Source organism: Glycine max, chromosome 13, assembly GCF_000004515.6.
Source record: "Glycine max cultivar Williams 82 chromosome 13, Glycine_max_v4.0, whole genome shotgun sequence".
NCBI lineage: Eukaryota > Viridiplantae > Streptophyta > Magnoliopsida > Fabales > Fabaceae > Glycine > Glycine max.
Window position 1 is genome coordinate 4,607,156 of NC_038249.2, and position 24,475 is coordinate 4,631,630.

The window sequence follows — 24,475 nt, forward strand, 5'->3', positions numbered from 1 at the left end:
AGCAGCAAAATATACAGTTATCATTGAAGGTTAGTTATTTGGTCAAAAGAGCTTGTGTTTATACAAATCATGGCCTTCATCATGTTCTAAGCTATACATATCATTCTACAATTCAGAGATTCAAGCAAAGATCATTACTCACAGTTAGTCGTTCACTCATAGAGTAAGGTCACACTTTCACCGGTTTTTGGTTTAATCTTTTTCTTTCACAATCAGTCTGTCTATTGACTAACAATTCTACTGTAAGTTCACACTCTTGTTCTTTCTTTGTTCAACATGCAAATTCGTTCAAATTCATGAAAAGAAACATAGATCTCATCTTAAGCATGCATTCAATTTAAAACAAGGCATACATCCATTTCACAAAATAAATAAACTATTTCACTACCATACCAACAAAAGTTAAGTTAAACTGTTCCAGATGCTTCAGGATGAGCAACTACACTACTCATGCACGAAACTAATAAAAAGTAAATAATGTACTAACACCATAATTATACTAATAAATCAAAAAGCGCAAAAAGAAGCATAAACTCTTCAGCAATATCCACATTCTTGTCAAAATGAGCCACAACTTCCTCACTAGTCCATCCAGTCAGAAAAGTCCAAACCATCCTCTAGGTAGTAGGCTGGTGAGTCAGGAGGAGCAGCAGCTTCAGCATCTGAGTCATCAAGAATGAGTATCAAAGGTGGTGCCGGTGGAGCTGGTGGAGGAGATAGTATCTCAACCTCCAGAGAAGCAGGTGGATCTACTACTGGAGGTTGCGACTCAGCTAGTGCAGGCTCTGTTCTTATTGGTACAGGACTGGGAGGAACAACCTCGAGGGCTCTTCCCAAAGGAAGCTGGGCTTCAGGCCAGGCCACCTTGTCCAGAAATTGTTCCATGGATATTATTGGCTTGTTGTGAGCTAACTGTTGCTGGTTGTATACAATCATCAGCTGCCCCCGGAATAAGCTTTGCAACATAGGAATTATGGGTGGTGCTTGTTGGGCATCTGGTTCCATGGTTGCTGTCGGAGGAGGTGGGTTGGAGGATGAAGGGATGTCTTCAGCTCTTGCTCTCTTTCTTGAGGCCATCTGTAAGAAAAGAATGTGAACATTTACAAAATTCAAGTCAACAGAAAGATAAAGGCCGTTTAGCGAAATATCAATCGCTTAGCGGTCCTCACAAAACAATATATATCCCTTGGCGAAGCAAAGGTCGCTTAGCGAGTTTTCAAGAGAGCTTATACTCGCTTAGTGACCTATAGAGCCCGCTAAGCCTAAGACCAGCCGCAATGATATGCGCTTAGCTCTCCCTGAGCTGCGCTTAGCGATAATACATAGTAAAATTTTCATAAATTTTACTAAGTTATGGGAGCTCAGCGAACTGGGTCGCTCAGCTCAGTAACTGCCGCAAAGAAATTCGCTTGGCGCGGGGATATTGGCTTAGTGCGCAACTATCAGCTCAATATAAAAATTTTCTACGTTACCTGGGCTTAGCGAATCAGCCTTGCTTAGCCACAAGTAGTTATCAAGAGGATGAATATTTATCCTCTACAGGACATATCACTTAGTGCAACAAACACGCTCAGCTAATTCTTTTGAATAATACAACTACTATTGGTACACTCACTCAGCGCGACATGTGCGCTTAGCGAGTTCTTTTGAGACATTCAATGAGCATTGATAATCATGCTCAGCGCGGCAAGTGCGATCAACGAGTTCGTTGCATTTTCTAGAAAGACAGTAGGAAAAATAGTGCATCGTCTTCTAAAATAGGGGCCTTCTAACAGGCAAATCACACATGCAAAGTTCCCAACTCATTTTACAGCAAACAACCTATACATAAACCTAAACTTTGACTACTTCTAAACATACTACAATCCTATAATACCTAAAGCTAATTTTAAAGGTCGTCTAACCTAAGGTTGAGCAAAATAACAAAGAAAAGGATCATATGGAACTTACTTGAATCGTTGATGTAGTAGACCAAATGCAGATGCTGGATTAGACGAGGGAGGGAGAAAGAGATAAAAGTGTTTATGCAAAAAAAAAATTCTCCAACTATCCCTTACACTCAACACTTGTCATAGTACTGAAGCTACACTTAACTAAGTGATTTTTGACGCTCCCTCTTAGCGAAGCATTCGCTCAGCAGGAGAGTCGTTTGGTTTCTCAAGGCCAACCGCTTAGCGGAGCTCACGCTTAGCTAAGCTCTCTCTCTCTCTCTCTTCTTCTTTTTTTATACTTCACTTAGCGCGCGAATTCTTCTGCTTAGCGAGATCTACAGATCAGAAAACCTACAACTCTCGCTAAGCCGAGATCTGGGTCCGCTTAGCCGAAATCATGTATTTTAAGTGTAGAGGAGCTGGCGCTGAGCAGTTAATAGCATCGCTTAGCGCACATACTGCCGCAACGATTGTGCTAGACAAGTGGCCTCAGATATCTTAAGAAGGGGGGGTTGAATTAAGATATTACAAACTATTTCCCTAATTAAAATTCTATTTCACTTTCTATTCAAGTTACAAATTCCCTTAATAATGAACATCTTAAATATTGATTCAAATAGAACAATTTGAATATAAATATAAAACAATAATAAATAAAGGAGTTTAAGGGAAGAGAAAGTGCAAACTCAAATTTATACTGGTTCGGCCACACCCTTGTGCCTACATACAGTCCCCAAGCAACCCGCTTGAGAGTTCCACTATCTTGTAAAATCCTTTTACAAGTTCTAAACACACAAGGACAATCCTTCATTTGTGATAAGAATTCTTTTACAACAAGAGACCCTCGGTCTCTGAATCCCTTAGAGAATTAGAAAGAGAAGAAGAATGAATCTCTCTTGAAAGAGATAGATTTTACAATCTGAGCACTCAAATGATTCCTTAATGAATTGCAATTGAATTGGCCAAGGAATTCTTAAGAGGATAAAACGATTTTGCTTTTTGAGAGAATAAACACTTGTTGTTCTGAAAAACTCTCAGCAAATTCGTGTTATAAATCACATATATATAGACCATTGGTGGTCATGAAAAAGCCTTTTATGAAGTTGTGACTCTTAGAATTATTTTTCTGAAAGTCTTGCCTGGTAATCGATTACAGGATTTGTGTAATCGGTTACAGCTTTTAAAATTTGAATTTAAAACGTTTATTAACTGCTGGTAATCGATTACCAAAATTGTGTAATCGATTACACAGTCTAAAATTTGAATTCAAATTTTTAGTAGCTGTTGTAAAGCATATTTGGCCACTGGTAATCGATTACATCCTCTGGTAATCGATTACCAGAGAGTAAATCCTTTGAAAAACACTTTTTAATTTAAATTACTTGGCCAAACCTTTTGCTAATTCAATTAGGAATTCCCTTCCTAATATACTAGTGATCATCTTGATGTTGTGACTTGTATTCCTGAAGTACTGTCTTGAAGTTAAACTTGAAAAGCCCATTTGCATCAATTGCATCATATCATCATGATCATCATCAAAACACCAAAGGCATTTGCATCTACAATCTCCCCCTTTTTGATGATGACAATACAAGTCCTGAAATCAAGATTCAAGAGCAAGCAACAAACAATTGTATATATATAAAATTTACGTTTACTCCCCCTATGTTTTGGAATTTATGATCACTTGAGATCACTTGATTTCAAAGTTTGTTAAGCTTTTCTACACCCCATTTTTCTCCCCCTTTGGCAACATCAAAAAGCCAAAGTTCTTGGGAAGTAAACCAGAGATAATAATGGAGTAGAAACAGATGAACATCAAAGTGTAAGGCATAAGCAACCAAACGCACAAATGAAAAAAGAAAAACCAAACCATAATCCAAATAATAATAATAATAAAAAACAAATCACAAAGTATCAAAGCATAAAAGTTAGAAATCCAAATTCTACAAGATAAATAAAGTACTTAACATAATAATCTAAATTCTAAGAAACTAAATAGCCAAAATACACGGCTTATAAGAGACATATAATTAGAAACTAAATTCTAAGAAGGTGGAGGTGGTGGTGGAAGATCGAAACTCTGACGAATGTAACCTACATCCTCTTCAAGCTGTGTGAGGCGAATGTCCATGCCGGCAAAGCGTGTATCTAATGAGTCGAAACGGTCACCAACATAAGAACGAAGACCCCGTAATTCGGAGAGGACTTCATTCATGAGTGTTGAATCATCGCGCTGAGGAGGAGGTGAAGGAGTACGTTCATCTTGAGGAGGGAGTGCATCCTTCTTCAGCCATTGACCATTCTGATCTTTACGGTACCCAAAGGAAGTCACTGCACCAGCACCAATTGCAAAGGAACGCTTGACTTGAACAAATGGTTCATCATCAAGCAGAATTTGAAAATGACGCAGAAACAGAGTAATCAAATGTGGATAAGGGAGAGGTGAATTGGCCCGTAATGCCTTATGCATTCGGTACCGAACCAAATGGGCCCAGTCAATCTGACGACCGGTAAGAAAAGCCCACATAAGAATCAAATCCTCCTCAGAGACTTGTGCTAAATATGAAGACCGAGGAAGCAAAATTCTAACAATTATATAGTGCATGATGCGATTATCAAATGTTAATGACTCGGCCAGCAATCTACCGGTCATTTCAGCTTGATCATTGCAGACCATACGACGAGCATCATGACTCGAATAATCAAATTTCCAGTCATCAACAATGGTGCCCTCAAAAGGTGCACCTTGGCTGGGTAAATTAGTTAAAGAAAAGAACAATGACTGATCAATGACCATAAGAATACCATGCACCTCAGAAATAATAATGCCATCCTGAATTTTTAAATTGCAGTAGAAGACCTTTACAAGTTCAGGATAATATGGCAATTTTAATGACATGAAATCAACAAGGCCAGAATTTTGAAACACTTGATAGCAATCAAACGTTTCATCATTAAAGAATTCTACGTCTAGGTACTTAGGGTCTAAGATGATTCTAGAAGAAAACTGAGAAAAGTACCGTAGATGCTGATCATCGGATGAAAACAATGTGGATGATCTTGGAGATGACAAAGAAGGATGAATAGGTGCTGTGGGTGCTCCGGATGGTCCGTGGCGGCGATGGGCAGCAACAGCGGTGGTGGAGGATGATCCCTTTCTCTTCTTCGATGGTTCTGCCATTTTGATGAAGTTTCATTGGATTTCAATCGGTGGAAGTGAAAGAGGAGTGAAAAAGAGGAAGATTAGGCTTTACGGGACGCGATTTGGTGAAGATTTGAGTAAGATACGAAGTTTGGAAGATTTAGGTATGGAGGAGACGTGAGGGGAGGTTGTGGCTGCGCAGCAATTCTGATTTCGTGAGTATTTATAGACGAGGACGAGTTGTAATCGATTACAGGGATTGGTAATCGATTACAAGAGCAATAAGCCTTCTGGTAATCGATTACAGGATGTTGTAATCGATTACAGGCAGCCTGTTCATGTGTAATTGGTTACACTGGATGGTAATCGATTACCAGAGCCTATCCTAGGCTAGTTTCTTAAGAGAGTATCTATGTTTATGCTAAAACACATCCAATATGATTAATTATCACTACTAATGCACTTAATTCAATCATTCAACTATTAAATACAAAAGAAATTATAAATTCTCATAATAACAAGAATTTAAACAAGATCAATCACAATAATCAATCATAAGAGTAAATTAATCAATCAATCCTTATTTTTCTAAATTACTAACATCTAAAAGGCCTAATTCTCTTCTAATAGAGAAGAATACTTCCTTGGGGAGAGGTTTTGTTAAAATATCAGCGAGTTGATTCTTAGTGTCAACAAACTCTAATACACAGTCTCCCTTTAGGACATGATCCCTAAGAAAATGGTGTCTAATCTCTATATGTTTAGTTTTAGAGTGTTGAACTGGGTTTTTGGATAGATTTATGGCACTAGTATTATCACACCTAATAGGTATGCGATCAAGAAGGATGCCATAGTCAGATAATTGTTGCTTCATCCATAAAATCTGTGCACAACAACTTCCGGCAGAGATATACTCCGCTTCAGCAGTGGATAAAGCAACACTGTTTTGTTTCTTACTATGCCATGAGACAAGAGCCGATCCAATGAATTGACAAGTTCCACTTGTGCTCTTTCTATCAGTTTTAGATCCGGCAAAATCAGAATCAGAATATCCTATTAAGTTACATGTTGAATTCTTAGGATACCATAATCCTAAATTGATTGTACCTAATAGATATCTCATGATTCTCTTTACTGCACTCAAATGTGATTGTTTGGGGTTGGATTGAAACCTAGCACACATGCATACACTAAACATAATATCAGGTCTACTAGCAGATAAATAGAGAAGAGATCCGATCATACCTCGATATTGTTTTATGTCTATAGACTGACCAGATTCATCTTTATCTAAGTAACAACTAGTGCTCATTGGTGTAGACATGTGTTTTGCACTTTCCACCCCAAATCTTTTGATCAATTCCTTGCAGTACTTGGATTGATTGATGAATATACCTTCTTGAGTTTGCTTGATTTGTAATCCCAGAAAGTACTTTAGTTCTCCCATCATTGACATTTCAAATTCACTTTGCATATCAAGGGAAAACTCCTTGCACAAAGAATCATTAGTGGATCCAAAAATTATATCATCAACATATATTTGAACCAACAAAATATCATTATGCTTTCTCTTTATGAACAATGTGGTATCCACTTTACCTCTAGAGAATTCTTTTTCTAGAAGAAAATTGCTTAAGCGTTCATACCACGTGTCATACCCTAATTTCGTCCGGGGACCTTTGCTTGATGACATGCGACCTTTCTTTGGTCCTTGTGAGGTGCTTGGCACCCATCATTAGGCAATTTGTGAAATTCCAGGACATGCCGGAAAACCAAAAAATATTGATGCACAATCCGTAAGTTTCCGTGACACACTGGAAATCAAATGGAAGTATCGTTGCATAATTAAGTGAGATTCCGTAACATTCCGTAAGTCAAAAAGGGGATGATTATGTAATCCGCAAGGTTCCGTAACATTACGGAAAGAAAAAAGTATCGTTACGAGATTCGTAAGTTTCCGTAACTTTACGAAAAAAGAATCACCAAAAAAGGTAAGGGGGTGAACTTATCAAGATAGGGTGTAAATAGAAATTCAAATCTAGGCCCTTCTAGAACATTTTGGAAGTTGGGTTGCTTAAGGAGGAAGCAACTGGGCGGCAAGCTCCTCCACGTTTTTGAAAAATGGTTTTCGGGGCTTCCGCGGCTTCCGTAATACTTCCGTAAAATTTCCGAAAACCTTGGGTAAGCATATTCCACTTAACATTGGTGAAAGGGAAGAGAAAAAAGATAAAAATCAAATTCGAAAACAGTTCCGTAAGGCTTCCGTAACTTTTCCGTAAAATACGAAAAGGGGGGTGAACTTAGTAATTTGGGTGCGCTTAGAAATCTTCTTCATTAAGTCTTTGGGCGGCAAGCACCTCCCTTTTTTCTATAAATAGGGGAGGGGGGAGCTGTTTCAAAATGTTCAGCCCCTTTGGCACTTCTCTCTCTTTCGAATTTGCTTGGAAAAATCGTTTCCGTGAAGAAAATCTAAGCCGAGGCGCTTCCGAAACGTTTCCGTAACGTTTTCCGTGAAGAATTTCGCAAAGGTTTCAACCGTTCTTCGACGTTCTTCATTCGTTCTTCATCGTTCTTCGATCTTCAACGGGTAAGTACCTCGAACCAAGCTTTTCGATTCATTCTATGTACCCGTAGTGGTCCACATTGTGTTTCGTGCATTTTTATTCTCGTTTTGTTTACTTTTTATACCCCCTGTTGACGTGCTTAAGCCATTTTACTTAAGTCATTTCTCGCTTAACTTAAAAATAAAATAAATTTCCACCGAACGTTTGAATTGTATTATCCATTAACTTCGGTTAAAATAAATTCCGACCGTTCGGTCGTGCCGTAACCACGTTGGAAATCAAAAAGAGGTAAAAAATAATATAATAATCAAAAAGACATCTTTTAGTAAAATAAAGCGGAAAATCAATCGGACGTTTTCTCTTTGGGATTTCTCATTCTTAATCGAATTGATTAATAACTAAAGTGAAACTAAAGGCTAAAATCAATTCGCCTAGTCAAGCTCGTCCATAAAAATAGGCTTTTGAAGTTTGTCATTTCATTTTCTCACTAAGTAAAATGGATCATTTTTAAGGTCCAACGCCTTAAAATGATCACCTCTTAAAGTAAAAAAGAATCACTTGATAAAAAAGAACTACGTAGGTCTGATTTTCTCATCCCAAATTGAGGAATACGTAGGAGCAAAGGGAAACACCCTTGTCGACCACAAAAAGAGAAAATATAAAAAGGGTATAAAGGATATAGAGACATAAAAAGGGAACATGAAAAATCAAAGTCATGTTTGCACATTCGATTAAAGGCTGCCGTCCCTTGGGGCGGACGTGTGGGGTGCTAATACCTTCCCCGTGCGTAAATACAACTCCCGAACCTTTCACTTAAAAGTTCGTAGATCGCGTCTTTTCCGGTTTTTCCGACGTTTTCCTCAAATAAACGTTGGTGGCGACTCCGCGCGTATTCCTTTCGTGGAACACGCATCCCGCGAGTCACGCGTCGCCCTCCCGCCGAAGGGTAGGTTGCGACACCACGCCCTAGGGGCTTATTTCAAACCATAAAGAGCCTTTTGTAATTTATAAACATGATTTGGTTTATCCAGAATTTCAAAACCAGGGGGTTGTTCAACATATACCTCTTCTTGAATTAAGCCATTTAGAAAAGCACTCTTAACATCCATTTGATAAAGTTTAAAATCCATTATGGATGCATATGCTAAGAGCACTCTAATGGCTTCTAATCTTGCAACAGGAGCATATGTTTCTTCATAGTCTATTCCTTCTTCTTGATTATACCCTTTTGCTACTAACCTGGCTTTATTTCTAATAATTATACCATGTTCATCTAATTTATTTCTAAAAACCCATTTTGTTCCTATGACAGGATAATTTTCAGGTTTTTCTACTAATTTCCACACATTGTTTCTTTCAAATTGATTCAGTTCTTCTTGCATGGCAATGATCCAGTTATCATCTATTATGGCTTCTTTTATATTTTTAGGTTCAATCATAGATACAAAAGCCATATTATTGCACAAATCTTTAAGAGAATGTCTAGTTGTTACCCCTTTTGAGATATGACCAATAATATTGTCGAGGGGATGATCTCTTGAAGCTTTCCATTCTCTTGGAAGTTCATCATTGGATTTGACTTCTTCTAGAGGATCTTCATTGTTTCCTTTACCATTTCCTTTGGAATCTTGTTCATGAATATTCATATGTTCTAAAGAATATGCAATATCATCTAGCATATTCTTTCTTGACAAGATAGCATTAGATTCATCAAAGGTAACATGAATGGATTCCTCGATATTCATAGTTCTTTTATTATATATCCTATATGCTTTGCTTTGTAATGAATATCCAAGAAAAATACCTTCATCAGATTTTGCATCGAATTTTCCTAGATTATCTTTACCATTATTGAGCACAAAGCATTTGCAACCAAAAACATGTAGATGAGAAATATTAGGTTTTCTACCATTATATAACTCGTATGGAGTTTTCTTTAAAATGGGTCTTATTAAGGCCCTATTCATGATATAACATGCAGTATTGACCGCTTCAGCCCAAAAATACTTTGGAAGAGAAGTATCATTTAATAAAATTCTAGCAATTTCTTCCAATGACCTATTTTTCCTCTCAACAACTCCATTTTGTTGAGGGGTTCTAGGTGCAGAAAAATTGTGTTCAATACCATGTTCATCACAGAATAATTCAAAATCTTTGTTTTCAAACTCACCCCCATGATCACTTGTAATGGATGCAATCTTAAGATTTTTCTTGTTTTGTATAACTTTAGCAAGTTTTCTAAATGCTTGGAATGCATCACTTTTATGTGTAATAAATAATGTCCAAGTATATCTAGAGAAATCATCAACTATAACTAGGGCATAGTAATTTCCTCCAAAACTCATGGTTCTAGACGGACCAAATAAATCCATATGCAATAATTGTAATGGTTGAGTGGTTGAAACAACATTTTTAGGTTTGAATGAGACTCTTGTTTGTTTGCCCATTTGACATGCATCACATAGTTTATCTTTTTCAAATTTCAATTTAGGCAAACCAACTACTAAATCTTTTGAAATTAATTTATTTAAGTGATCCATGTTTATGTGAGCAATTCTTTTATGCCATAACCATGGATCATCATCTTTGCTAAGGAAGCAATGATTGTTTTCTAGTTTTATGCTTAAGTCTATCATGTAAACATTATTAACTCTATGTCCTACATGTTTTATATTAATGTCATGCTTATGTTCTATAAGACATTTCTGAGAATCAAATGATACTAGATAGCCTTTGTCGCATAATTGACTAACGCTAAGCAGGTTGTGCTTAAGGCCTTCAAAAAGTAGAACATTTTCAATGGAGTTTGAAGAATTTGTACCTATTTTACCAACTCCAAGGATTCTTCCTTTGTTGTTGTCACCATATGTTACATGCCCACTTTTCTTTGGAGAGATATGTGTAAACTTTGATGCATCTCCAGTCATATGTTTTGAGCATCCGCTATCTATGTACCGCTTCTTCCTCAAAGATACCTACATAATCAAGTTTTTGACTTAGGTACCCAAACTTTATTGGGTCCTTGTATGATAGTATAAACTGAGGATCCTTTTGGGACCCATATCATTTTAATGTTGCTGTAATTTTTCTTGAAGTAGCAGGTTGATATGCCATGTCCTCTTCTTCCACAGTAGAAACAAGTGATAGAATTAGAATTACATTTTTGTGTGGAAGAAGAGAAGTTTTTATGAAACTTTTGTTGTTTTTCAGATTTATACCCTAGTCCATTCTTATTGGAAACATATCTTTGTTTACTTAATATAACATCTAAATTATTTTTACTATAAGAAAATTTTGCAAGTGAATTTTTCAACTCTTTAATTTCTTTTTCATATTTTTCACAACAACTACAAGAATCTGATATTTTCTTGTCAGAAATAGTGGAGATATTAACTTTTTCATTTGTTTTAGAAATTGAAACTTCATTTCTAAGATGATCTAATTCTTTGTTTAATTTTGAAATTTCATTTTCTAAATTTGAAATTGTTTTCTTAGAAGATGAAACTAACTTTGCAAGTTTAATTGACTCTTTATGCAGATAAGCAAATGCATCTTGCAATTCATCAAAAGAAATAGATAAGTTATTTGAAGATGTTACCTCTTCATCACTTTCATAACTTTTAGCCATAAGGCAGAGATTTATCTCTTCATTTTCTGAATCTTCAGAAGATTCCATATCGTTATCATCCCATGTGATGTATGTTTTCTTCAGTTTCTTTTCACTAAGATTTTTCTTTTCAGATTTCTCCATCTTTTTCTTGAAGATGGGACAATCAACCCTCAGATGTCCAAGTTGATTGCATTCAAAGCATTTTAAAGTAAAGGATGAAGTTTTTGTCCTTCTCTTTGATTTAAAATTGGGTTGCCTCTGATTTCCTCTTACTTTAAGAAACTTGTTGAATCTTTTTACAAAAAGACTTAGATCATCATCATCATCTGGATCATTTTCCTGATCACTTTCTTCTTGAATTGAGGATGATGCTTTAAGAGCAATTCCTTTCTTTTTCTTGTCATTTTCTTCATGTTGGTGTAATCTCAATAATTCCATCTCGTGTTCCTGTAACTTTCCAAATAAAGTAGCAAGGGACATGTTAGACAAATCTCTTGATTCAGTAATGGCCGTTACTTTAGGTTGTCATTCTCTACTTAAACATCTTAACACCTTGTTTATGAGATCCTCATTTTGAAATTCTTTACCTAAGGCTGCTAGATGATTTACTATATGTGTAAATCTCTTTTGCATGTCTTGAATGCTTTCATTTGCATTCATCCTAAACAGTTCATACTTGTGGGTTAGTGTGTTTATCCTAGATCTTTTAACATCTGTAGTTCCTTCATGTGTTAATTGTAGAGTGTCCCATATTTCCTTAGCACTCTTACAATTTGAAACTCTGAAATATTCATCCATTCCCAGGGCAGATGTTATTATGTTTTTGGCTTTTAGATTGTATTGTACTCGTCTTCTGTCCTCTTCAGACCATCTATCTCTAGGTTTTTCTATTGTTATGCTTTCACTTGATGTGCTACCACCTATTGTAATTCTTTCTACTGTGGTGGGTATATATGGCCCTATTTCTATGGCTTCCCAAATACTTAAGTCTATTGCCTCAATAAAAATTTGCATTCGGGTTTTCCAGTAGTGGTAACCCTCTCCATTAAAGATTGGAGGTCTATTGATAGAATTTCCTTCTGGGAATAAGGAGTTTGCTGAGGCCATTTTTCTTGAAGCTTCTAAACTTTATACAAGAATGAAGCTCTGATACCACTTGTTAGACAAGTGGCCTCAGATATCTTAAGAAGGGGGGGTTGAATTAAGATATTACAAACTATTTCCCCAATTAAAATTCTATTTCACTTTCTATTCAAGTTACAAATTCCCTTAATAATGAACTTCTTAAATATTGATTCAAATAGAACAATTGAATATAAATATAAAACAATAATAAATAAAGGAGTTTAAGGGAAGAGAAAGTGCAAACTCAGATTTATACTGGTTCGGCCACACCCTTATGCCTACATCCAGCCCCCAAGCAACCCGCTTGAGAGTTCCACTATCTTGTAAAATCCTTTTACAAGTTCTAAACACACAAGGACAATCCTTCCTTTGTGTTTAGAATTCTTTTACAACAAGAGACCCTCGGTCTCTGAATCCCTTAGAGAATTAGAAAGAGAAGAAGAATGAATCTCTCTTGAAAGAGATAGATTTTACAATCTGAGCACTCAAATGATTCCTTAATGAATTGCAATTGAATTGGCCAAGGAATTCTTAAGAGGGTAAAATGATTTTGCTTTTTGAGAGAATAAACACTTGTTGTTCTAAAAAACTCTCAGCAAATTCGTGTTATAAATCACATATATATAGACCATTGGTGGTCATGAAAAAGCCTTTTGAGAAGTTGTGACTCTTAGAATTATTTTTCTGAAAGTCTTGTCTGGTAATCGATTACAGGATTTGTGTAATCGGTTACAGCTTTTAAAATTTGAATTTAAAGCGTTTATTAACAACTGGTAATCGATTACCAAAATTGTGTAATCGATTACACAGTCTAAAATTTGAATTCAAATTTTTAGTAGCTGTTGTAAAGCATATTTGGCCACTGGTAATCGATTACATTCTCTGGTAATCGATTACCAGAGAGTAAATCCTTTGAAAAACACTTTTTAATTTAAATTACTTGGCCAAACCTTTTGCTAATTCAATTAGGAATTCCCTTCCTAATATACTAGTGATCATCTTGATGTTGTGACTTGTATTCTTGAAGTACTGTCTTGAAGTTAAACTTGAAAAGCCCATTTGCATCAATTGCATCATATCATCATGATCATCATCAAAACACCAAAGGCATTTGCATCTACAGATTGAGCTCAGCGACCATGAATGGCGCTAAGCTGCATCAAATCCAGTTTAAATCGCAAGAATATCCGCTTAGCCAACAGATTAAGCGCTAAGCTCCATGACCCTTAATTCCAGCCGCAATGAATTGCGCTTGGCAACACTGGGTCTCGCTTAGTCAATGTGAAGTCATTGCTCAACGATCAATCTGTCGCTTAGCTAAATCCAACTCGAATTGATTTTGGCTTAGCTTAACCTTGGCTAGCTTAGCATAAATAATCAGCCTCAGATGCCAGGGTTGTGCGCTAAGCGCTTAAAACTCGTGGCTTAGCGCATGAACAATTATGTGCTTAGCGAGAAGCAGGCACTTAGCGAAAGGACTAATTTTCAAAAAGATTTTCTGAGTTTTAAACTTAGTCCTTTCCCAAGAAATTGAAACCCTTAATTTTACCATTCACAGGGAGGCTAATATGCTCCAATGTTCAGATTATACAGCAAGTTCCCAATGGTCCAATGCATGAAAAACTAAAAATGACACAAATTGAAACTGGGTTGCCTCCCAGGGAGCGCTTCTTTAACGTCATTAGCTTGACGCTTCTACCTCATTGGGAGATCAAATGAACAATGTCCTATGTTTTGATAAATTCTTTCCCATGATACAATTTTAACCTTTGGCCATTTACAACCCATGTCCTTTCCAGATTCTGAGATTGAGGGCCATACAACTCTATTGCACCATAAGATCAAACTTTCTTGATAGCAAAGGGTCCAGACCATTTGGATTTCAGCTTAGCAGGAAAAAATTTCAATCTTGAATTAAACAGTAGTACTTCTTGTCCCGGTTTGAATTCTCTCTTCAACAACTTCTTATCGTGATACGTCTTCACCTTTTCTTTGTAGAGTCGCGAAGATTCATAAGCTGTTAATCGCATTTCTTCTAGTTCCAACAATTGGATCTTTCTCTGCTCTTTGGATGCCTTCTCATCAAAGTTCAAAAATTTTAGAGCCCAATATGCCTTGTTGTTAGTGCTTAGCTTTACTGAGTTTTAAAAGATTGGCTAAAATTTTGTTAAAACATAAGCACTTAGACAATGAAGGAAAGCTGGAGTTGCTGCACATGATGTCCAACGTTATGTCAAGGAATCAGATCGGGCTGCACAATGCACAAGGCAAGATAAAATGTCAAATGAAGAATTGAAGCTGCAGAATCCACGATGTCGGATACAATGTCCAGGACATCCTGCCCGAAAATACTGGACACATAAATCTGTTATACCTTTAACAGATTAATGTGCAGTCAGCAACAGATTAGGCGATCTATCTTTAGGAACGAATTAAAAGATAATTAAAGTTCGAATTACAAACTTGAATAGTTCGTTCAGGGATTAAAGATTAAAGATAAAAACTAAAAGATCAAACTTTATCTTCTAGATCTTTAAGTGCAGATTTTTCGGGAGAATGATAGATCTTATCCAGCGCAAGTTGTTGCAGCCCAGATACGCACACTGCTATATAAACATGAAGGCTGCACGGGTTTTGTACCAAGTCCGAGATTGAAGAGTTATTTTGTGAGTTTTGGGACTTGAGTGTTTTGTGAGCCACCTTGATGCTACCCTAACATCAAGTGTTGGACCTGAGTGTGTAGAGTTGATCTCTATTGTTCAGAGAGCAATCTCTGGTGTGTCTTTGATTTATTTGTAAACACGGGAGAGTGATTGAGAGGGAGTGAGAGGGGTTCTCATATCTAAGAGTGGCTCTTAGGTAGAGGTTGCATGGGTAGTGGTTAGGTGAGAAGGTTGTAAACAGTGGCTGTTAGATCTTCGAACTAACACTATTTTAGTGGATTTCCTCCCTGGCTTGGTAGCCCCCAGATGTAGGTGACGTTGCACCGAACTGGGTTAACAATTCTCTTGTGTTATTTACTTGTTTAATCTGTTCATACTGTCAAATATAATCTGCATGTTCTGAAGCGTGATGTCGTGACATCCGGTACGACATCTGTCATTGGTATCAGAATTTCAATTGGTATCAGAGCGGGCACTCTAAATCACTGAGTGAGATCTAGGGAGATAAATTCTGATGAACATGGAGAAAGAAGGAGGACCAGTGAACAGACCACCAATTCTGGATGGAACCAACTATGAATACTGGAAAGCAAGGATGGTGGCCTTCCTCAAATCACTGGATAGCAGAACCTGGAAAGCTGTCATCAAAGGATGGGAACATCCCAAGATGTTGGACACAGAAGGAAAGCCCACTAATGAATTGAAGCCAGAAGAAGACTGGACAAAAGAAGAAGACGAATTGGCACTTGGAAACTCCAAAGCCTTGAATGCCCTATTCAATGGAGTTGACAAGAATATCTTCAGACTGATCAACACATGCACAGTGGCCAAGGATGCATGGGAGATCCTGAAAACCACTCATGAAGGAACCTCCAAAGTGAAGATGTCCAGATTGCAACTATTGGCTACAAAATTCGAAAATCTGAAGATGAAGGAGGAAGAGTGTATTCATGACTTCCACATGAACATTCTTGAGATTGCCAATGCTTGCACTGCCTTGGGAGAAAGGATGACAGATGAAAAGCTGGTGAGAAAGATCCTCAGATCTTTGCCTAAGAGATTTGACATGAAAGTCACTGCAATAGAGGAGGCCCAAGACATTTGCAACATGAGAGTAGATGAACTCATTGGTTCCCTTCAAACCTTTGAGCTAGGACTCTCGGATAGGACTGAAAAGAAGAGCAAGAACCTGGCGTTCGTGTCCAATGATGAAGGAGAAGAAGATGAGTATGACCTGGATACTGATGAAGGTCTGACTAACGCAGTTGTGCTCCTTGGAAAACAGTTCAACAAAGTGCTGAACAGAATGGACAGGAGGCAGAAACCACATGTCCGGAACATCCCTTTCGACATCAGGAAAGGTAGTTAATACCACAAAAAGTCAGATGAAAAGCCCAGTCACAGCAAAGGAATTCAATGCCATGGGTGTGAAGGCTATGGGCACATCAAAGCTGAATGTCCCACCCATCTCAAGAAGCAGAGGAAAGGACTTTCTGTATGTCGGTCTGATGATACAGAGAGTGAACAAGAAAGTGATTCTGACAGAGATGTGAATGCACTCACTGGGAGATTTGAATCTGATGAAGATTCAAGTGATATTGAAATCACTTTTGATGAGCTTGCTATATCCTATAGAAAACTATGCATCAAAAGTGAGAAGATTCTTCAGCAAGAAGCACAACTGAAGAAGGTCATTGCAAATCTGGAAGCTGAGAAGGAGGCACATGAAGAGGAGATCTCTGAGCTTAAAGGAGAAGTTGGTTTTCTGAACTCTAAACTGGAAAACATGACAAAATCAATAAAGATGCTGAATAAAGGCTCAGATATGCTTGATGAGGTGCTACAGCTTGGGAAGAATGTTGGAAACCAGAGAGGACTTGGGTTTAATCATAAATCTGCTGGCAGAATAACCATGACAGAATTTGTTCCTGCCAAAAACAGCACTGGAGCCACGATGTCACAACATCGGTCTCGACATCATGGAACGCAGCAGAAAAAGAGCAAAAGAAAGAAGTGGAGGTGTCACTACTGTGGCAAGTATGGTCACATAAAGCCCTTTTGCTATCATCTACATGGCCATCCACATCATGGAACTCAAAGTAGCAGCAGCGGAAGGAAGATGATGTGGGTTCCAAAACACAAGATTGTTAGTCTTGTTGTTCATACTTCACTTAGAGCATCAGCTAAGGAAGATTGGTACCTAGATAGCGGCTGTTCCAGACACATGACAGGAGTTAAAGAATTCCTGGTGAACATTGAACCTTGCTCCACTAGCTATGTGACATTTGGAGATGGCTCTAAAGGAAAGATCACTGGAATGGGAAAGCTAGTCCATGATGGACTTCCTAGTCTGAACAAAGTACTGCTGGTGAAGGGACTGACTGCGAACTTGATCAGCATCAGTCAGTTGTGTGATGAAGGATTCAATGTAAACTTCACAAAGTCAGAATGCTTGGTGACAAATGAGAAGAGTGAAGTCCTAATGAAGGGCAGCAGATCAAAGGACAACTGTTACCTATGGACACCTCAAGAAACCAGTTACTCCTCCACATGTCTATTCTCCAAAGAAGATGAAGTCAAAATATGGCATCAAAGATTTGGACATCTGCACTTAAGAGGCATGAAGAAAATCATTGACAAAGGTGCTGTTAGAGGCATTCCCAATCTGAAAATAGAAGAAGGTAGAATCTGTGGTGAATGTCAGATTGGAAAGCAAGTCAAGATGTCCCACCAGAAGCTTCAACATCAGACCACTTCCAGGGTGCTGGAACTACTTCACATGGACTTGATGGGGCCTATGCAAGTTGAAAGCCTTGGAGGAAAGAGGTATGCCTATGTTGTTGTGGATGATTTCTCCAGATTTACCTGGGTCAACTTTATCAGAGAGAAATCAGACACCTTTGAAGTATTCAAGGAGTTGAGTCTAAGACTTCAAAGAGAAAAAGACTGTGTCATCAAGAGAATCAGGAGTGACCATGGCAGAGAGTTTGAACACAGCAAGTTTACTGAATTCTGCACATCTGAAGGCATCACTCATGAGTTCTCTGCAGCCATTACACCACAACAAAATGGCATAGTTGAAAGGAAAAACAGGACTTTGCAAGAAGCTGCTAGGGTCATGCTTCATGCCAAAGAACTTCCCTATAATCTCTGGGCTGAAGCCATGAACACAGCATGCTACATCCACAACAGAGTCACACTGACATCATGTGCAGCAACTCCAGCTTTCCTTCATTGTCTAAGTGCTTATGTTTTAACAAAATCTTAGCCAATCTTTTAATCCATGTTACATTTTGGCAGATAGAGAGCAAAGGAGAAAGATGGATCCCAAGAGTGATGCAGGAATATTCTTGGGATACTCTACAAACAGCAGAGCATATAGAGTATTCAATTCCAGAACCAGAACTGTGATGGAATCCATCAATGTGGTTGTTGATGATCTAACTCCAGCAAGAAAGAAGGATGTCGAAGAAGATGTCAGAACATCGGGAGACAATGTAGCAGATACAGCTAAAAGTGCAGAAAATGCAGAAAACTCTGATTCTGCTACAGATGAACCAAACATCAATAAACCTGACAAGAGTCCCTCCATTAGAATCCAGAAGATGCACCCCAAGGAGCTGATTATAGGAGATCCAAACAGAGGAGTCACTACAAGATCAAGGGAGATTGAGATTGTCTCCAATTCATGTTTTGTCTCCAAAATTGAGCCCAAGAATGTGAAAGAGGCACTGACTGATGAGTTCTGGATCAATGCTATGCAAGAAGAATTGGAGCAATTCAAAAGGAATGAAGTTTGGGAGCTAGTTCCTAGACCCGAGGGAACTAATGTGATTGGCACCAAGTGGATCTTCAAGAACAAAACCAATAAAGAAGGTGTTATAACCAGAAACAAGGCCAGACTTGTTGCTCAAGGCTACACTCAGATTGAAGGTGTAGACTTTGATGAAACTTTCGCCCCTGTTGCTAGACTTGAGTCCATCAGATTGTTACTTGGTGTAGCTTGCATCCTCAAATTCAAGCTGTACCAGATGGATGTGAAGAGCGCGTTTCTGAATGGATACCTGAATGAAGAAGCCTATGTGGAGCAGCCAAAGGGATTTGTAGATCCAGCTCATCCAGATCATGTATACAGGCTCAAGAAGGCTCTCTATGGATTGAAGCAAGCTCCAAGAGCTTGGTATGAAAGGCTAACAGAGTTCCTTACTCAGCAAGGGTATAGGAAGGGAGGAATTGACAAGACTCTCTTTGTCAAACAAGATGCTGAAAACTTGATGATAGCACAGATATATGTTGATGACATTGTGTTTGGAGGGATGTCGAATGAGATGCTTCGACATTTTGTCCAACAGATGCAATCTGAATTTGAGATGAGTCTTGTTGGAGAGCTGACTTATTTTCTGGGACTCCAAGTGAAGCAGATGGAAGACTCCATATTCCTCTCACAAAGCAAGTATGCAAAGAACATTGTCAAGAAGTTTGGGATGGAAAATGCCAGCCATAAAAGAACACCTGCACCTACTCACTTGAAGCTGTCAAAAGATGAAGCTGGCACCAGTGTTGATCAAAGTCTGTACAGAAGCATGATTGGGAGCTTACTATATTTAACAACAAGCAGACCTGACATCACCTTTGCAGTAGGTGTTTGTGCAAGATATCAAGCCAATCCTAAGATAAGTCACTTGAATCAAGTAAAGAGAATTCTGAAATATGTAAATGGCACCAGTAACTATGGGATTATGTACTGTCATTGTTCAGATTCAATGCTGGTTGGGTATTGTGATGCTGATTGGGCTGGAAGTGCAGATGACAGAAAAAGCACTTCTGGTGGATGTTTCTGTTTGGGCAACAATCTTATTTCATGGTTCAGCAAGAAGCAGAACTGTGTGTCCCTATCTACGGCAGAAGAAGAGTATATTGCAGCAGGAAGCAGCTGTTCACAACTAGTTTGGATGAAGCAGATGCTTAAGGAGTACAATGTCGAACAAGATGTCATGACATTGTACTATGACAACTTGAGTGCTATTAATATTTCTAAAAATCCAGTTCAACACAGCAGAACCAAGCACATTGACATTAGACATCACTATATTAGAGATCTTGTTGATGATAAAGTTATCACACTGGAGCATGTTGACACTGAGGAACAAATAGCAGATATTTTCACAAAGGCATTGGATGCAAATCAGTTTGAAAAACTGAGGGGCAAGCTGGGCATTTGTCTGCTAGAGGATTTATAGCAATTACTTTTATCTGAACGTGCTCAAACGTTAATAGCGCGTTCACTACTGGGCCAAAACAAATTCGACCGTTGCTTCACACGTCCCTCTACATTCCTCATTCAAACTCATATTTTCGTGGTAATCTCGTTTTCATCAGCATTCCCCAACACCTCTCAGAGATTCACAAAACCACACCAAAGGCTCTGCTTCTCCATGGCTACCTCACCAAAAGAAACTTCATCTCCTGGTTCACCCTCTGTACCATCATCTCCATCATCCACCAAAGCACCATCAAACCAGGAACAACCTGAATTCAATATCCAACCCATACAAATGATTCCTGGTCAAGCCCCTGTTCCTGAGAAACTGGTCCCCAAAAGACAACAGGGAGTGAAGATTTCTGAAAACCCTAGCCTTGCAACAAGTCCTAGGGAAGTAGACACGGAGATGGATAAGAAGATCCGCAGTATTGTGAGTAGCATTCTGAAAAATGCTTCTGTCCCTGATGCTGATAAAGACGTTCCAACATCTTCCACCCCAAATGCTGAAGTCCTCTCTTCATCCAGTAAAGAGGAATCAACAGAGGAAGAGGATCAAGCCACAGAGGAGACCCCTGCACCAAGGGCACCAGAACCTGCTCCAGGTGACCTCATTGACCTAGAAGAAGTAGAATCTGATGAGGAACCCATTGCCAACAAGTTGGCACCTGGCATTGCAGAAAGATTACAAAGCAGAAAGGGAAAAACCCCCATTACTAGGTCTGGACGAATCAAAACTATGGCACAGAAGAAGAGCACACCAATCACTCCTACCACATCCAGATGGAGCAAAGTTGCAATCCCTTCCAAGAAGAGGAAAGAAATTTCCTCATCTGATTCTGATGATGATGTCGAACTAGATGTTCCCGACATCAAGAGGGCCAAGAAATCAGGGAAAAAGGTGCCTGGAAATGTCCCTGATGCACCATTGGACAACATTTCATTCCACTCCATTGGCAATGTTGAAAGGTGGAAATTTGTATATCAACGCAGACTTGCCTTAGAAAGAGAACTGGGAAGAGATGCCTTGGATTGCAAGGAGATCATGGACCTCATCAAGGCTGCTGGACTGCTGAAAACTGTCACCAAGTTGGGAGATTGCTATGAAAGTCTAGTCAGGGAATTCATTGTCAACATTCCCTCTGACATAACAAACAGAAAGAGTGATGAGTATCAGAAAGTGTTTGTCAGAGGAAAATGTGTTAGATTCTCCCCTGCTGTAATCAACAAATACCTGGGCAGACCAACTGAAGGAGTGGTGGATATTGCTGTTTCTGAGCATCAAATTGCCAAGGAAATCACTGCCAAACAAGTCCAGCATTGGCCAAAGAAAGGGAAGCTTTCTGCAGGGAAGCTAAGTGTGAAGTATGCAATCCTGCATAGGATTGGCACTGCAAACTGGGTACCCACCAATCATACTTCCACTGTTGCCACAGGTTTGGGTAAATTTCTGTATGCTGTTGGAACCAAGTCCAAATTTAATTTTGGAAACTATATTTTTGATCAAACTGTTAAGCATTCAGAATCTTTTGCTGTCAAATTACCCATTGCCTTCCCAACTGTATTGTGTGGCATTATGTTGAGTCAACATCCCAATATTTTAAACAACATTGACTCTGTGAAGAAGAGAGAATCTGCTCTGTCCCTGCATTACAAACTGTTTGAGGGGACACATGTCCCAGACATTGTCTCGACATCAGGGAAAGCTGCTGCTTCAGGTGCTGTGTCCAAGGATGATTTGATTGCTGAACTCAAGGACACATACAAGGTGCTGGAGGCAACCATCAAAGCCAACACAGAGAAGAAAATGGAGCTGGAACGCCTGATCAAAAGACTCTCAGACAATGGCATTGATGATGGAGAAGCAGCTGAGGAAGAAGAAGAAGCAGCTGAGGAAGAAGATGAAGCAGCTGAGGAAGAAGAAGATGCAGCAGAGGATACAGAATCAGATGATGATGATTCTGATGCCACCCCATGACCATCAGACCTTTATTTTTGCTTTTACTTTTACTAGTTATTGGTCTGTAATATTTGCACATTAATTTCATGCATTCTACTTTTGCCAAATTCTGTCTAAAAAGGGGGAGTAGTAGGATATTATATTATGCATGATTTATGATTTTGAGGGGGAGTAGTAGTTATATGATTTTGAGGGGGAGTAGTATTTATACTACTGCAGGATATTATATTATGCATGATTTATGATTTTGAGGGGGAGTAGTAGTTATATGATTTTGAGGGGGAGTAGTATTTATACTACTGCTGCTGATGATGATTGTTGTAAGCTACTAAAACTAGTAGCTGATAGAAGATGCCGTAGGGAACTGCTTCACAGCAGTAGGAGCATGGAGACAGGGGGAGCAGAAAGCTGATGTCACGTGAGATGTCTTGACATCCTGGAAACGACTTGCAACTTGCAGAATTTTGCTGTCGCCACTACAGATACCGCTGTGCTTGATTACTCTGATAATGAAAGTTGCTGATCCCACTTGCATAACTGCTCGTACCTGCTCAGGAAGTGTCTAAGTATGTTTTAGACAAAATTTGCCAAAGGGGGAGATTGTTAGTGCTTAGCTTTACTGAGTTTTAAAAGATTGGCTAAAATTTTGTTAAAACATAAGCACTTAGACAATGAAGGAAAGCTGGAGTTGCTGCACATGATGTCCAACGTTATGTCAAGGAATCAGATCGGGCTGCACAATGCACAAGGCAAGATAAAATGTCAAATGAAGAATTGAAGCTGCAGAATCCACGATGTCGGATACAATGTCCAGGACATCCTGCCCGAAAATACTGGACACATAAATCTGTTATACCTTTAACAGATTAATGTGCAGTCAGCAACAGATTAGGCGATCTATCTTTAGGAACGAATTAAAAGATAATTAAAGTTCGAATTACAAACTTGAATAGTTCGTTCAGGGATTAAAGATTAAAGATAAAAACTAAAAGATCAAACTTTATCTTCTAGATCTTTAAGTGCAGATTTTTCGGGAGAATGATAGATCTTATCCAGCGCAAGTTGTTGCAGCCCAGATACGCACACTGCTATATAAACATGAAGGCTGCACGAGTTTTCGACCAAGTCCGAGATTGAAGAGTTATTTTGTGAGTTTTGGGACTTGAGTGTTTTGTGAGCCACCTTGATGCTACCCTAACATCAAGTGTTGGACCTGAGTGTGTAGAGTTGATCTCTATTGTTCAGAGAGCAATCTCTGGTGTGTCTTTGATTTATTTGTAAACACGGGAGAGTGATTGAGAGGGAGTGAGAGGGGTTCTCATATCTAAGAGTGGCTCTTAGGTAGAGGTTGCATGGGTAGTGGTTAGGTGAGAAGGTTGTAAACAGTGGCTGTTAGATCTTCGAACTAACACTATTTTAGTGGATTTCCTCCCTGGCTTGGTAGCCCCCAGATGTAGGTGACGTTGCACCGAACTGGGTTAACAATTCTCTTGTGTTATTTACTTGTTTAATCTGTTCATACTGTCAAATATAATCTGCATGTTCTGAAGCGTGATGTCGTGACATCCGGTACGACATCTGTCATTGGTATCAGAATTTCACTTGTGTTCCATCTCAACTGGTAAATGACATGATTTGCCAAACACCAATTGAAACGGAGACAGCCCAATTGGAGTTTTGTATGCAGTTCTATAGGCCCACAATGTGTCTTCCAATTTAGATGACCAGTCTTTTCTAGTTGATGCCACTATTTTTTCTAGTATTTTCTTTAATTCTCGGTTAGAGACTTCGACTTGCCCATTTGTTTGTGGATGGTAGGGAGATGCCACTCTATGATTCACATGGTATTGTCCCAATACCTTTTGAAGCTGAGTATTACAAAAGTGCGAACCACCATCACTGATTAAGATTCGAGGTACCCCAAATCGAGAAAAAATGTTCTTCTTGATAAATTTCACCACAGTTTTAACATCATTCCTTGCAGTGGCCATAGCTTCCACCCATTTAGATACATAATCAACAATCACCAGAATATACTCATTCCCTACCGATGAAGGAAAGGGGCCCATGAAATCAATACCCCAGCAATCAAAAACTTCAACTTCCATAATGTTTTGTAGAGGCATCTCATTTCTTTGAGAAATCCCCCCCCCCCATTCTCTGACATTGGTCACACTTTAAGACATGATGATGAGTGTCTTTAAAAATTGTTGGCCA